Source organism: Oncorhynchus clarkii, chromosome 14, assembly GCF_045791955.1.
Source record: "Oncorhynchus clarkii lewisi isolate Uvic-CL-2024 chromosome 14, UVic_Ocla_1.0, whole genome shotgun sequence".
Taxonomy (NCBI): Eukaryota; Metazoa; Chordata; class Actinopteri; order Salmoniformes; family Salmonidae; genus Oncorhynchus; species Oncorhynchus clarkii.
In genome coordinates, this window is record NC_092160.1 from 27,440,761 (window position 1) to 27,456,851 (window position 16,091).

At 43.7% G+C, this 16,091-nt stretch overlaps 1 pseudogene; it reads left to right on the forward strand.

Moving 5' to 3' along the window:
- The first annotated feature begins 1,805 nt into the window (after positions 1–1,805).
- On the forward strand, positions 1,806–15,402 carry LOC139365863 (tyrosine-protein kinase ITK/TSK-like; annotated as a pseudogene).
- The last annotated feature ends 689 nt before the right edge of the window (positions 15,403–16,091 follow it).

A 16,091-nucleotide genomic window follows, 5' to 3' on the forward strand; every position in this document is an offset into this window, starting at 1 on the left:
CTTTTTTTTTAGCTGAACAGGTGCCCTGAATGATGGGTCGCCACTGCTGCAGACTAGCTGCACTTAGTTTTATTTGACCTGTTTTCTATTGATTTGTCTTTGCATATGTCCACAAAAATTATGCAGATTCAGCCTGTGGTAATTTGTGGAATAGACCATGTCTGGAATGCTGTTTAACCAATCAGCATTCAGGATTTGACACACCCCTTATATGAATCTCTATATCAAATAATTTCTGGTTAACAATTAAAGACATCTTCCAGAACTTTGGTGACTCCTAAATATTTTTTAAACCTCCTGCTTTGGGCTGGATGTGTCAATGTGCAATTCATACATGCATAAACTACGAGCATTTTTACTGTCTTACTGCAATTAGCCACAAAATCCCTAGCTCAAAACAATTTCCTGGACCAGCCCCTAGCAATTCGAGTTCATCCAATGAGCTTCAGCTTCTCGCCATATGAGTGACAGCTAGCAAGAGGCACATCATGTACACACAGTAATTTTCCTGGACCACTTTTGGCTTGTCAGTGCTACTTGCAGAATTACTGGCTAAAACATATGCAAAAAAAGAAATGGTCAAAAATAAATAAAAATAGCTTCTCAGCGAAGAGCAATTTCTCAAGCAATAATTTTGCTCGGACTGTCTTGGTGTGGTCTGAGTGGGGAGGGCAAAACTAGCTGTTATTGGCAGAGAGGTTTGGGACTTTCTTTCTTATTGGTCTATTAACTTAAAACTCCATCCCACCTAAACAAGCTTAAATTTCAGGTGGTCTCTTCAAACGGCGCTTACACTAAAGGGGCATTATCAAAATGTTCACAATTTCACAGTATTATTCCAACCTCATGGTGGGGAAATATATATAAAACACTGGGCCTTTAATCAGGCATCTCCTTTATTTAGCCAGTTACCTGTACTGTATATTGTGTGTATATGGAGGTAACTGCCAAAATAATGGAAATACCAAAATAATGTGTCTTAATAGGGTGTTGGACCACCACAAGCCAGAACACCTTCAATGCACCGTGGCATAGATTCTACTAGTATCTGGAACTCTATTGGAGGGATGTGTTGTCATTCTTCCACAAGAAGTTCCATTATTTGGTGTTTGGTTGATGGTGGTGGAAAACGCTGTTTCAGACGTGGCTCTAGAATGTGGTGAGATTTGGTGACTGAGAGGGCCATGGTATATGGTTTACATCATTTTCATGCTCATAAACCCATACAGTGACCACTCCTGTCCTGTGGATGGGGGTATTGTCATCCTATGGGAGCATAGCCATGGTAGGCAAAATAATGGACTGCCCAGCATTTTCATACATGACCCTAAGCATGAGGGTATGCTAATTGCTTAATTAACTCAAGAACCACACTGGTGTGGAAGCAATATACTTTGTATCACTCATTTACTCAAATGTTTTCATTAGTTTGGCAGTTTTGAGTTTTGTAAGTGTGTGTTTAGCCTCATTTCTGGGGAGAGAGCTGCTCAGGCCCTGTGGTTCTGTGCACCCATGCAGTTTGTGATGTTTTGACTTGTGGGTGTGTGTGTGTGTGTGTGCATCTTAGTCTGAGTGTGTATCTTTGCAGAATGAGTTTGTATGTGTCTGAGAGTTGGTCTCTTTCTATCTGTCATGCTCAAGGAAGTGGTTTACCTATGCCTACACCGGAAACTCACACGACACTAACTCCCAACACTCTTTTCCTTCTCTCCACTCCTCCATTGGTCTTCAGTCTAACTCTACAGCCCACCTCGCTGTCTCTCTCTCTCTCTGTCTCTCAATGTTGCCAGGTATCTGTGTTCACTATGCTCCCCACAGTAATCTTGAAGGGGACTCTCATCAAGAAACCTCAACAGAAGCGAAGGACGTCGCCCTGCAATTACAAGGAAAGATGATTTGTCTTGGACACCCAGGACCTGATTTATTCTGAACAGCGCCCTGGGGCATGTACAATATTTATTGATAAATTGTGTGGTTTGTTTGTTTAATAATTGCTGGCAAGAATTACATTTAGTTGAAATTATTTTACAGTTCGGCAGTGTAATGTTTTTATTCAGATATTGAGTTATGAAGGAATATTACTTTTACATGACAGTTTCTTTATGGAGGTTGTATTGTTTGATGTGCAAATGGAAAGTTGTGAAGATGTTAATAGAAAACTGTATTCATCTTTAGAAAAAGCCCAGCCAGAAAGGCTGCATTGAGCTCTCCAGGATCAAGTGTGTGGAGATAGTGTGCAGTGAAGTCCCAATCCCCTGCAGCAACAAGTACCCCTTCCAGGTAAGACCACTGGAAAGCTAATGACTGGAATGCTAAATACTGGAATGCTAAATCCTGGAATGCTAATGACTGGAAAGCTAATTACTGGAATGCTAATGACTGGAATGCTAATTACTGGAATGCTAATTACTGGAATGCTAATGACTGGAAAGCTAATTACTGGAATGCTAATGACTGGAATGCTAATTACTGGAAAGCTAATTACTGGAATGCTAATGACTGGAATGCTAATTACTGGAAAGCTAATTACTGGAATGCTAATGACTGGAAAGCTAATTACTGGAATGCTAATGACTGGAATGCTAATTACTGGAATGCTAATTACTGGAAAGCTAATTACTGGAATGCTAATGACTGGAATGCTAATTACTGGATTGCTAATTACTGGAATGCTAATGCCTGGAAAGCTAATTACTGGAATGCTAATGACTGGAATGCTAATGACTGACAATTGGGAACACTTTACAATGACGTTAATTTATAAATAAGCCATGACACAGTTTTTTCAAATATGCATAAATGTCTCAACAGGTTGTCCACGACAACTGTTACCTATACAGTGGGGCAAAAAAGTATTTAGTCAGCCACCAATTGTGCAAGTTCTCCCACTTAAAAAGATGAGAGAGGCCTGTAATTTTCATCATAGGTACACTTCAACTATGACAGACAAAATGAGAAAAGAAATCTTCTCACGATACTGTCTGTAGCATTCGAATGGTTTAGCCTAAAAACGAATATGACCACTTTATAGAAAAGGGAGACTCTCACAGGCCTCGTCTAAAGGTAATCCATACAAATGATTGGAAGAATGGAGGTAGTTTTGTGCCAAGAAAAATAAATGTGTAAAAAATATATACACTACCAGTCAAAAGTGTGACACACCTACTCATTTAAAAGGGGTTTTCTTTATTTGTTTTATTTTTTACAATATAAAATAAAAGTGAAGACATACAAACTATGGAATAACACATAGTATTAGTAACCTCCTGAGACAGGAGGGGTCAGGAGACACTGTGGCCCCATCCGATGATACCCCCGGACAGGGCCAAACAGGAAGGATATAACCCCACCCACTTTGCCAAAGCACAGCCCCCACACCACTAGAGGGATATCTTCAACCACCAACTTACCATCCTGAGACAAGGCCGAGTATAGCCCACAAATATCTCCGCCACGGCACGACCCAAGGGGGGGGGGGGGGGGGTGGGGGGGAGTGCCAACCCAGGCAGGACCATGGTAACAAACCATGCAACAATTAAACCATTAATAACTTGGGGCACCACGGAAGTATTAATTTATATAGAGTGGTTTTCTCCCGAATCCACTCTCTTAAAGATCTTAAAATCGTTTATATCATTAGCAGTCAAATATTAATCGTCACCTCGATCGGTCTCATTCTGATTGTCATAAGTACTTGCTTATCTGCACGAACCCTAGCTAATAAGTTGAATCAATAACACACAGATTGGCTTAATTATTTATTTTCTCAATACCTAAATAATCACACAGAATTACACACAGGATAAATCACACATCGATTACTAATCATGTCATGAAAAGCCCCTAGTAGGCGAACCCAATATGACGGCTGGTTCCACAAAGGAAGGGGGTTGGGTTTGAATGAAAGAGCGGGAAGACTGAGGGACAAAGAGTTTGGGTCTCTATCAGACCGCGAGAAGCTAAGCTACTGTAAATACAGAATCTTATGCATTCTAATAACCGCACATTCGGAAAAGGAATATGCAAGATACTGTATATATATTTACTCTGAGCTCCGCTTCGATAGATGGGTCGAAGATGGAAGACTGGTTTACCCAGCAGAGATCGCCATTGTCCTTTGAAGAATCTTTCTGGTCATAGTGTTGTAGAGCGGATACGTTAAAGTACCCTGTCGTTCTTCTGAGATTGTCTGTCCTTTCCTAGGCCACGTACGTTTACAGTTTACGTTGTAATTCGCCATTTTAAACGTTAGTACAGCAGTCCTAACATTTCTGGAACTAAATGTTAATTTCGTTAGGTTGTAGTTGAAATTAGCCCTTTTAAACGTATGGACATCCTCATGTCATCTGGAACTAACAGGCTTTTGTACTGGGGGAAAGAAGGGCGTGTTTCATAGTTCTCCACCAATGTCTGTTCACTTGGGCTTGGCCACTGAGTGAGCATAGTTTACTTATGAAAAAAATTCTCTCATTTAGAAGCTAAAATAACATGAAATCTTTTCACAAATAGTTTCATATTTAAACATTTCAGTTGCACAACAGTTCAATGGGAATCTGATAACTAGAATGTGCAGACGTTCCAATATATAAATTATGTCGTCCTATCATCAGATATAATGTCCCAGACACCAACTGATCTGACATCATATTCTTTAAGTACCAACGGACACTTTCAACTGGTTGAGAAAGGGAAATATTGTTCCATTCCCAACCTTTTGATGTGACCATACTCTCTCTATGTTAACAAAGGGCTTTCCAAGAGTCCATTGTGTAGAGTGGAGAGAAAAGGGGGAAAGGTATTTATGGGAGGGTCATAAACCTCACCCAATAAGGCAACATGATTACAAACCTTATTCCTTATTCTTCTTTTTTGCCATTCATGAATGTGTTATTCAATACGTTTTTATATGGACTATAGTAGTAAATGCCAAATTCAATATTTTATCACACATAAATGATTCATAGTATCACCTTTTTAAAACAATTCCACATGTCAACTTAGAACCCAGTGGTGTAAAGTACAAAATTAAAAATGCTAATCACTACTTAATCACTACTTAATCACTACTTAATCACTACTTAATCACTACTTAAGTAGTTTTTTAGGGTATCTGTACTTTACTATTTATATTTTTTGCCAAGTTTTACTTTTACTTCACTACATTCCTGAAGAAAATGATATACTTTTTACTCCATACATTTTCCCTGACACCCAAAAGTACTCGTTACATTTTGACAGGAAAATGGTCCTGAGAAGAGAATATCCTGGTCATCCCTACTGCCTCTGATCTGGCAGACTCACTAAACAGAGAACATCCCTGGTCATCCCTACTGCCTCTGATCTGGCAGACTCACTAAACAGAGAATATCCCTGGTCATCCCTACTGCCTCTGATCTGGCAGACTCACTAAACAGAGAACATCCCTGGTCATCCCTACTGCCTCTGATCTGGCAGACTCACTAAACAGAGAATATCCCTGGTCATCCCTACTGCCTCTGATCTGGCAGACTCACTAAACAGAGAACATCCCTGGTCATCCCTACTGCCTCTGATCTGGCAGACTCACTAAACAGAGAATATCCCTGGTCATCCCTACTGCCTCTGATCTGGCAGACTCACTAAACAGAGAATATCCTGGTCATCCCTACTGCCTCTGATCTGGCGGACTCACTAAACAGAGAACATCCCTGGTCATCCCTACTGCCTCTGATCTGGCAGACTCACTAAACAGAGAATATCCTGGTTATCCCTACTGCCTCTGATCTGACGGACTCACAAAACACAAATGCTTTGTTTGTAAATTATATCTAAGTGTTGGAGTGTGCCCCTCGTTATCCGTCAAAAAAATAATTTAATCAAATTATGCCATCTTGTTTTCTTAATGTAATGAATTATAAATGGTTGATACTTTTACTTTGAGACTTAAGTACATTTGAGCAATTTCATTTCCTTTTATATTTAAAACCAAATACTTTTAGACTTTTACTAGTAATAGTCTACTGGGAGACTTTAACTTTGACTTGAGTCATTTTCTATTAAGGTATCTTTACAATGACAATTGAGTACTTTTTCCACCACTGTTAGAACACGAGAACTTTGAAGAATGAACCAGGAAATGCTCTTCTGTAGTGTCCAGGAAGCTTCTCCCTCCAACCGCGGACCCACAGGTAAATATGCATGATAAGTCACCTCTATTTACTTCACTGTGCCTGTAAATGTACAGTATGTTGCTGAGTCACATTAATGCTAGTGATCAGTGTTTCCCTTACATCGTGCCACTAGCGGCGGCTCTCTGACCCGGGCCAGAGGGTGGTGTGGTGGTAGCGCTACAAAACTACAGTCCCCATGAAGACACAGACCTGCCCCTTCATAAAGACCAGGAGTACATCCTGACTGACAGTTCCCACCATAACTGGTGGACGGTACAGGACCACAGAGGGTAAGGAGAGACAGCGTGATAACCATATGACAACGCTATGTCAACCCCATGACAACCCCATGACAACCCTATGCCATATGATAACCTTATGACAACTCTGTGATCCTATCTGTAATATGTATTATTGGTTTTATAGTTGTACACACCTACAGTATTCATCCCATTTTGTCCATTCCTTCAACAGAAACTCAGGTTTTGTACCTTGCATGTACTGTATATAGCGGAGAAATCCTGCAACAACTTCAACAGGTTTGAGTGAGTCTGATATATACCAAATACGATTTTCCTGACTATTTATAAAGTATAAAATAACATTTGTACCCTGTTCAGCCTTTTATTTCAGACATCTTATTGGTTGTCTTTGTTGTTTCTAATTCACATTATTTTTTTTCAGATGGTACAACAAAGACATAACGAGAGGGAGAGCTGAGGAACTTCTGATCACAGAGGTAAAACAACGCCGACCATCTTCAACTTGGTATTAAACTGTACTACGGAAGAAAGAGGAAAGACATGTTGGGCTTGATTCAATCAAAAAGCAAGGTTATCAGAATTACAACCAGACTAAACTGAAACTAGAGAGAAAGCATGTTTTTGTAATCCCTAAAAAATACATATATGCACACCACACCACACGCACACCACACACACACACACCACACACCACACACACACACACACACACACACACACACACACACACACACACACATACATACATACATACATACACACACACACACACACACACACACACACACACACACACACACACACACACACACACACACACACACACACACACACACACACACACACACACACACACACACACACACACACACATACATACATACATACATACATACATACATACATACATACATACATACATACATACATACATACAGACACACAGACACACAGACACACAGACACACACAGAGAGTGAAACATGACATTTGAAACTGCGGTGCAGTTTACTCAGGTCCAGGATTTCCTGTTGTAAATATGTCATGCTGGATTTTACAGACAGATGAGACATGGTGCATGGTGACAGTGGAAGGGTTGTATAGGGTGACAGTGGGAGGGGAGGGTTGTGTAGTGTGACAGTGGGAGGGTTGTTTAGTGTGACAGTTTGAGGGTTGTTTAGTGTGACAGTTTGAGGGTTGTTTAGTGTGACAGTGGGAGGGGAGGGTTGTGTAGTGTGACAGTTTGAGGGTTGTGTAGTGTGACAGTGGGAGGGGAGGGTTGTGTAGTGTGACAGTGGGAGGGGAGGGTTGTATAGTGTGACAGTGGAAGGGGAGGGTTGTGTAGTGTGACGGTGGGAGGGGAGGGTTGTGTAGTGTGACGGTGGGAGGGGAGGGTTGTGTAGTGTGACAGTGGAAGGGGAGGGTTGTGTAGTGTGACAGTGGGAGGGGAGGGTTGTGTAGTGTGACAGTGGGAGGGGAGGGTTGTTTAGTGTGACAGTTTGAGGGTTGTTTAGTGTGACAGTTTGAGGGTTGTTTAGTGTGACAGTGGGAGGGGAGGGTTGTGTAGTGTGACAGTTTGAGGGTTGTGTAGTGTGACAGTGGGAGGGGAGGGTTGTGTAGTGTGACAGTGGGAGGGGAGGGTTGTATAGTGTGACGGTGGGAGGGGAGGGTTGTGTAGTGTGACAGTGGAAGGGGAGGGTTGTGTAGTGTGACAGTGGGAGGGAGGGTTGTGTAGTGTGACAGTGGGAGGGGAGGGTTGTGTAGTGTGACAGTGGGAGGGGAGGGTTGTGTAGTGTGACAGTGGGAGGGTTGTGTAGTGTGATGGTGGGAGGGTTGTGTAGTGTGACAGTGGGAGGGAGGGTTGTGTAGTGTGACAGTGGGAGGGGAGGGTTGTGTAGTGTGACGGTGGGAGTGGGAGGGTTGTGTAGTGTGACGGTGGGAGTGGGAGGGTTGTGTAGTGTGACAGTGGGAGTGGGAGGGTTGTGTAGTGTGACAGTGGGAGTGGGAGGGTTGTGTAGTGTGACGGTGGGAGGGTAGAGTGGGTGTTGTCTATTTCAAGCTCTTCTCCTTTGGGGAGTCTCACTGTGTAATCATGTCAAGCCTTATTCCCATAAATTGAGATTGTAAAGGCAATTTCCACATCACTCAAGAATGGTATGACATACAACAAATTCAACCTAATGGACTCAACAGACACAATTATGATTCATCCTACTGAAATAAACTGTTGTGTTTGTTTGTGCAGGGTAAGAAAGGAGCTTTTGTGGTGCGAGACTCCAGGCATGCAGGCGTCTACACTGTGTCTGTCTTCACTAAAGCCCCAGGGTAACTACTGCCTGTTTCAGCCATGTCACTCAGCTTCAATGACAGTCAGTTAAAGGGGCAATCAGCAATTGGTATTGGGACATCCCTAGCTCTGTCTATGAATTTGAAAGTGGTTACATGTCTCCAGCCCCATCCCTCAGCTTTTTACCAAAACAGTGGTGGGTTGTCTGTTTGTTTGAACTGCATATATATGGCATAGTTACATGATGATGAACCATGTTCAGATCCAACGGGCAGAAGAACCCGCGGGTGAAGCACTACCAGATCAGACAGTCAGAGGCAGAGGAGACGTCCACGTTTTACCTGGCAGAGAAATACCTGTTCAGCACCATTCCTGAGCTCATCCAGTACCACCAACACAACGCTGCAGGTATTTACGTTATCTGTGGCTCACCTGAGCTACCTAATACATCTGTTTACAGCCAGGCCAGTGTGACCTATTTGGACATGCACCACAAGACAGTGTTTGTTAGTCCGTTGAGATAAAGGCATCTTCAGGGGTCATGGAAGGTTTCACCAGCACACGTGGATCTCCCACAGTAGAGAGGGAGAAGGGAGAGGAGCGTTAATGTAGTTTGAAATGGTTCTATACGTTCTATGGTCCCGATGTTGTTCCCTTAGTATAGCGTGGAATCGTTTCCTTGCATCAACATTCTACAGAGGAAACTGCCTGTAAAATAATAGTTCATGAGTTCTATTGTTGAGGCAGAATAGCCTAATCCCTCTACATTATCTAACTCCCAGTATATGCAAATATAGTTTTGTTGCTTCAACCTGTGTGTGTGTGTGTGTGTGTGTGTGTGTGTGTGTGTGTGTGTGTGTGCGCGTTCGTGTGTGGTGTGCGTGTGGTGTGGGTTCGTGCATATGTGTATTCTCTGCAGGTCTGATCACGCGACTGAAGCATCCTGTCTCTCAGGGTAGAGAGAATTCTCAGAGCCCTGCGGAACTCTCAGAAGGTCAGAGGTTGACCTGCTGCTTCTGTCTCCAGGCAGCCAGCAGCAATTTTGTTTGGTTATTGATTATGAAAGGTGTCATAGAGATAGTTAGAGGACTCATTTTTGCATCTGTGCCATTATAGTGTCTGTTACAGCATGGGCAGATGAGTCCTCTAACTATCTCTATGGAAGTTTCCTAATCCTGAATTACATGACAATTCTAAAGATCAAACACAAAGCAGATAACACTCCAGACGCTTATATGCTATAGATAAGTTACTGTGTAATAAAGATATGCTTAAACAACGCATATGCATGATAGTGAGAATTGGCGTGTGTTTTGCTATTCTAAAAGCATTAGGACTGTGATGACATAAGTGGTGATGTAAGGTAGACTTGTGTGATGAGGTACCCAGGTGTAGCAGCCCCAGCTGTTACCAATAGGCAGGCAGCTCCACCACACCCTGAAAACGTCCAGACAGGAGGGACTACCTGGAGGAGAATGTGGCAGGCAACCACAGTGTACCATGTTGTGTTCAGCCTTGATGTATTTTCCAATAATTGCATTAGTATGTCATTATTACCTCTGCACTCTCTCTCCCCCTTCCCCTCTTTCTTTCCTTCCTCCCTCTCCCCCTCCCTCTCTCTCCCCCTCGCCCCTCGCCCCTCCCTCCTTCTCCCCCTCCCTCTCTCTTCCCCTCACCCCTCCCTCTCTCTCTCTCCCTCCTCCCTCCCTCTCCCATCTACCCCTCTCTCCCTCCTCCCCCTCCCCCTCTCTCCCTCCTCCCTCCCCCCTCTCTCTCTGGTCTTCTCCTGAGGTCATCAAGTACTGCAAGTTCAGCAGCAAGTCTGGTCCTTTGGTAGGTTTATTCATCCTCTCTGAGAGAGTCTGGTCCTTTGGTAGGTTTATTCTTCCTCTCTGAGAGAGTTTGGTCCTTTGGTAGGTTTATTAATCCTCTCTGAGAGAGTCTGGTCCTTTGGTAGGTTTATTCATCCTCTCTGAGAGAGTCTGGTCCTTTGGTAGGCTTATTCTTCCTCTCTGAGACTGTCTGGTCCTGTGGTAGGTTTATTAATCCTCTCTGAGAGAGTCTGGTCCTTTGGTAGGTTTATTCATCCTCTCTGAGAGAGTCTGGTCCTTTGGTAGGTTTATTAATCCTCTCTGAGAGAGTCTGGTCCTTTGGTAGGTTTATTCATCCTCTCTGAGAGAGTCTGGTCCTTTGGTAGGTTTATTCATCCTCTCTGAGACCGTCTGGTCCTTTGGTAGGTTTATTTGTTTCTCTGTGAGACGTCTGGTCCTTTGGTAGGTTTATTCATCCTCTCTGAGAGAGTTTGGTCCTTTGGTAGGTTTATTCATCCTCTCTGAGAGAGTCTGGTCCTTTGGTAGGTTTATTAATCCTCTCTGAGAGAGTCTGGTCCTTTGGTAGGTTTATTCTTCCTCTCTGAGACCGTCTGGTCCTTTGGTAGGTTTATTAATCCTCTCTGAGAGAGTCTGGTCCTTTGGTAGGTTTATTAATCCTCTCTGAGACCGTCTGGTCCTTTGGTAGGTTTATTCATCCTCTCTGAGACCGTCTGGTCCTTTGGTAGGTTTATTAATCCTCTCTGAGAGAGTCTGGTCCTTTGGTAGGTTTATTCATCCTCTCTGAGAGAGTCTGGTCCTTTGGTAGGTTTATTAATCCTCTCTGAGAGAGTCTGGTCCTTTGGTAGGTTTATTCATCCTCTCTGAGACCGTCTGGTCCTTTGGTAGGTTTATTAATCCTCTCTGAGAGAGTCTGGTCCTTTGGTAGGTTTATTCATCCTCTCTGAGAGAGTCTGGTCCTTTGGTAGGTTTATTAATCCTCTCTGAGACCGTCTGGTCCTTTGGTAGGTTTATTCATCCTCTCTGAGAGAGTCTGGTCCTTTGGTAGGTTTATTAATCCTCTCTGAGAGAGTCTGGTCCTTTGGTAGGTTTATTAATCCTCTCTGAGAGAGTCTGGTCCTTTGGTAGGTTTATTCATCCTCTCTGAGAGAGTCTGGTCCTTTGGTAGGTTTATTAATCCTCTCTGAGAGAGTCTGGTCCTTTGGTAGGTTTATTAATCCTCTCTGAGACCGTCTGGTCCTTTGGTAGGTTTATTAATCCTCTCTGAGAGAGTCTGGTCCTTTGGTAGGTTTATTAATCCTCTCTGAGACCGTCTGGTCCTTTGGTAGGTTTATTCATCCTCTCTGAGAGAGTCTGGTCCTTTGGTAGGTTTATTAATCCTCTCTGAGAGAGTCTGGTCCTTTGGTAGGTTTATTAATCCTCTCTGAGACGTCTGGTCCTTTGGTAGGTTTATTCATCCTCTCTGAGACCGTCTGGTCCTTTGGTAGGTTTATTCTTCCTCTCTGAGAGAGTCTGGTCCTTTGGTAGGTTTATTAATCCTCTCTGAGAGAGTCTGGTCCTTTGGTAGGTTTATTAATCCTCTCTGAGAGAGTCTGGTCCTTTGGTAGGTTTATTTGTTTCTCTGTGAGACCGTCTGGTCCTTTGGTAGGTTTATTAATCCTCTCTGAGACCGTCTGGTCCTTTGGTAGGTTTATTTGTTTCTCTGTGAGACCGTCTGGTCCTTTGGTAGGTTCATTCATCCTCTCTGAGAGAGTCTGGTCCTTTGGTAGGTTTATTAATCCTCTCTGAGACCGTCTGGTCCTTTGGTAGGTTTATTTGTTTCTCTGTGAGACCGTCTGGTCCTTTGGTAGGTTTATTAATCCTCTCTGAGACCGTCTTTTCCTTTGGTAGGTTTATTTGTTTCTCTTTGAGACCGTCTGGTCCTTTGGTAGGTTTATTAATCCTCTCTGAGACCGTCTGGTCCTTTGGTAGGTTTATTTGTTTCTCTGTGAGACCGTCTGGTCCTTTGGTAGGTTTATTCATCCTCTCTGAGACCGTCTGGTCCTTTGGTAGGTTTATTAATCCTCTCTGAGAGAGTCTGGTCCTTTGGTAGGTTTATTCATCCTCTCTGAGAGAGTCTGGTCCTTTGGTAGGTTTATTAATCCTCTCTGAGACCGTCTGGTCCTTTGGTAGGTTTATTCATCCTCTCTGAGAGAGTCTGGTCCTTTGGTAGGTTTATTCATCCTCTCTGAGACCGTCTGGTCCTTTGGTAGGTTTATTAATCCTCTCTGAGAGAGTCTGGTCCTTTGGTAGGTTTATTAATCCTCTCTGAGACCGTCTGGTCCTTTGGTAGGTTTATTCATCCTCTCTGAGACCGTCTGGTCCTTTGGTAGGTTTCATTAATCCTCTCTGAGAGAGTCTGGTCCTTTGGTAGGTTTATTCATCCTCTCTGAGAGAGTCTGGTCCTTTGGTAGGTTTATTCATCCTCTCTGAGACCGTCTGGTCCTTTGGTAGGTTTATTAATCCTCTCTGAGAGAGTCTGGTCCTTTGGTAGGTTTATTAATCCTCTCTGAGAGAGTCTGGTCCTTTGGTAGGTTTATTCATCCTCTCTGAGACCGTCTGGTCCTTTGGTAGGTTTATTCATCCTCTCTGAGAGAGTCTGGTCCTTTGGTAGGTTTATTAATCCTCTCTGAGACCGTCTGGTCCTTTGGTAGGTTTATTCATCCTCTCTGAGAGAGTCTGGTCCTTTGGTAGGTTTATTAATCCTCTCTGAGAGAGTCTGGTCCTTTGGTAGGTTTATTTGTTTCTCTGTGAGACTGTTGTCAGACACTGAGCTTCTTCAAATTCTAAACCGTTATCATATTAGAGGTATGATGAATGAATGTTGAATCTCCTCTCCTCCCCTTCTCCCCACTCCTCTCCTCCTGCCCTCCCCTTCTCCCCACTCCTCTCTCCTCCCCTCCTCCTCCCCTCTACTCCCCCTTCTCGCCTCTCCTCTCCTCCAGGTGTGTTTATGTGGGAGGTGTATACTGAGGGGCGTCTGCCCTATGAGAACCGGTCTAATCTTGAGGTGGTGGAGGCCCTGAATGCAGGTCTGTGGCTGCTAAAACCCAGACAGGCCCCAGAGGCTGTGCACCTCCTCATGGAGTGGTGCTGGAATGAGGTGGGTGGGAAGGACCTACCTGTTTCACACCTGTAGCTTACTGACTCACCTGTACTGTTAGTGTAGTGCGGATGGGTGTAGTGTAGTGTAGGTGGGTGTAGTTGGGTGGGTGTGTGTGGGTTGGTGTAGTGTGGGTGGGTGTGGTTGTAGTGTGGGTGGGTGGGTGGGTGGGTGGTTGTAATGTGGGTGGGCGTGTGTAGTGTGGGTGTGTGTAGTGTGGGTGGGTGTAGTTGGGTGGGTGTAGTTGGGTGGGTGGGTGGTTTTAGTTGGGTGAGTGTGGGTGTAGTTGAGTGGGTGAGTGTAGTTGAGTGTAGGTGTAGTTGGGGGTGTGTAGTTGGGGGTTGTGTATGTAGTTGGGTGGGTGTGTGTGGGTGCGTGTGGGTGGGTGGGTGGGTGGGTGGGTTGAAGATTAGTTGATTATTTGAATCAGTGCTAGGGTAAAAAATGAAATTTGTACCCCTTGGGGTCCCCAGGACCGAGTTTGGAAATATTGCAGTAGACAGACTCACCTTTACCTTAATGATTCAGCTTGGTAGGTTGGTTCACCTGTACCTTACTGATTCAGCTTGGTAAGTTGGTTCACCTGTACCTTACTGATTCAGCTTGTTAAGTTGGTTCACCTGTACCTTACTGATTCAGCTTGGTAGGTTGGTTCACCTGTACCTTACTGATTCAGCTTGGTAGGTTGGTTCACCTGTACCTTACTGATTCAGCTTGGTAGGTTGGTTCACCTGTACCTTACTGATTCAGCTTGGTAGGTTGGTTCACCTGTACCTTACTGATTCAGCTTGGTAGGTTGGTTCACCTGTACCTTACTGATTTAGCTTGGTAGGTTAGTTCACCTGTACCTTACTGATTCAGCTTGGTAAGTTGGTTCACCTGTACCTTACTGATTCAGCTTGGTAGGTTGGTTCACCTGTACCTTACTGATTCAGCTTGGTAGGTTGGTTCACCTGTACCTTACTGATTCAGCTTGGTAGGTTGGTTCACCTGTACCTTACTGATTCAGCTTGGTAGGTTGGTTCACCTGTACCTTACTGATTCAGCTTGGTAGGTTGGTTCACTTGTACCTTACTGATTCAGCTTGGTAGGTTGGTTCACCTGTACCTTACTGATTCAGCTTGGTAGGTTGGTTCACCTGTACCTTACTGATTCAGCTTGGTAGGTTGGTTCACCTGTACCTTACTGATTCAGCTTGGTAAGTTGGTTCACCTGTACCTTACTGATTCAGCTTGGTAGGTTGGTTCACCTGTACCTTACTGATTCAGCTTGGTAAGTTGGTTCACCTGTACCTTACTGATTCAGCTTGGTAGGTTGATTCACCTGTACCTTACTGATTCAGCTTGGTAGGTTGGTTCACCTGTACCTTACTGATTCAGCTTGGTAGGTTGGTTCACCTGTACCTTACTGATTCAGCTTGGTAGGTTGGTTCACCTGTACCTTACTGATTCAGCTTGGTAAGTTGGTTCACCTGTACCTTACTGATTCAGCTTGGTAGGTTGGTTCACCTGTACCTTATTGATTCAGCTTGGTAAGTTGGTTCACCTGTACCTTACTGATTCAGCTTGGTAAGTTGGTTCACCTGTACCTTACTGATTCAGCTTGGTAAGTTGGTTCACCTCCACCTTACATAATGTCTTGTGATTGAGCTGTCTTTTCCTGTGTAGAAACCAGACGACCGTCCTTCCTTTGCTCTCCTGCTGCACGAGCTGGCCTCGCTCTCAGACCTCTGAGCCTGAACAAACAAGCTTTTCAGCCAAACCTGGTGTGCTAACCAGCTATCCGCGGTGAATCATGGCAGAATAATTTTGCTCAACCAAACTGAAGATACTGTATGAAATATACTTAGCTAGCTGTGTTTATGTTATTTATTAATTTCCTTCAAGTTTCTATTTATTTTGTAGCAAATCATATTTTTATAAAATGTAGAAATCTACTTCTCTTGTGTCTTGATACATTTTTTCTGTCTATTGTGTTAATTAGTTGTTTCATAAGCTCACTTTAGTTTGATTTTACTGTCTGTTGCTCAAAGTCTGACCATCAGAGGGCACCCACAACCCATTTACCCATGATGTCATAATGCAGGCTATTCCCATCATCTACAGACTTTCTTATGTACTAGGATCTCTGTATAGCAGGCTACTGCAGTCCTCCTACCAAATAACCACAATGCATAATACTCATTACAGTTCACTTGTCTATACAGTAACTGTAGTAGTCTAACTGTAGGTGGGTTTAATGTATCCAGTGTTCTCACGCAGACACACAAACACACTGCCCTGATAAAGTATGAACTGAGTCTGTGGGTTCCAGACAGCCCTACATGCCTGCTCTGGTTGCTGTGACAACGAGGTCTGACTGGGTACAAGAACTGGCATAGTAATACCCTGTCAGGCAGAAAGTATACACAGAGTATGATCTC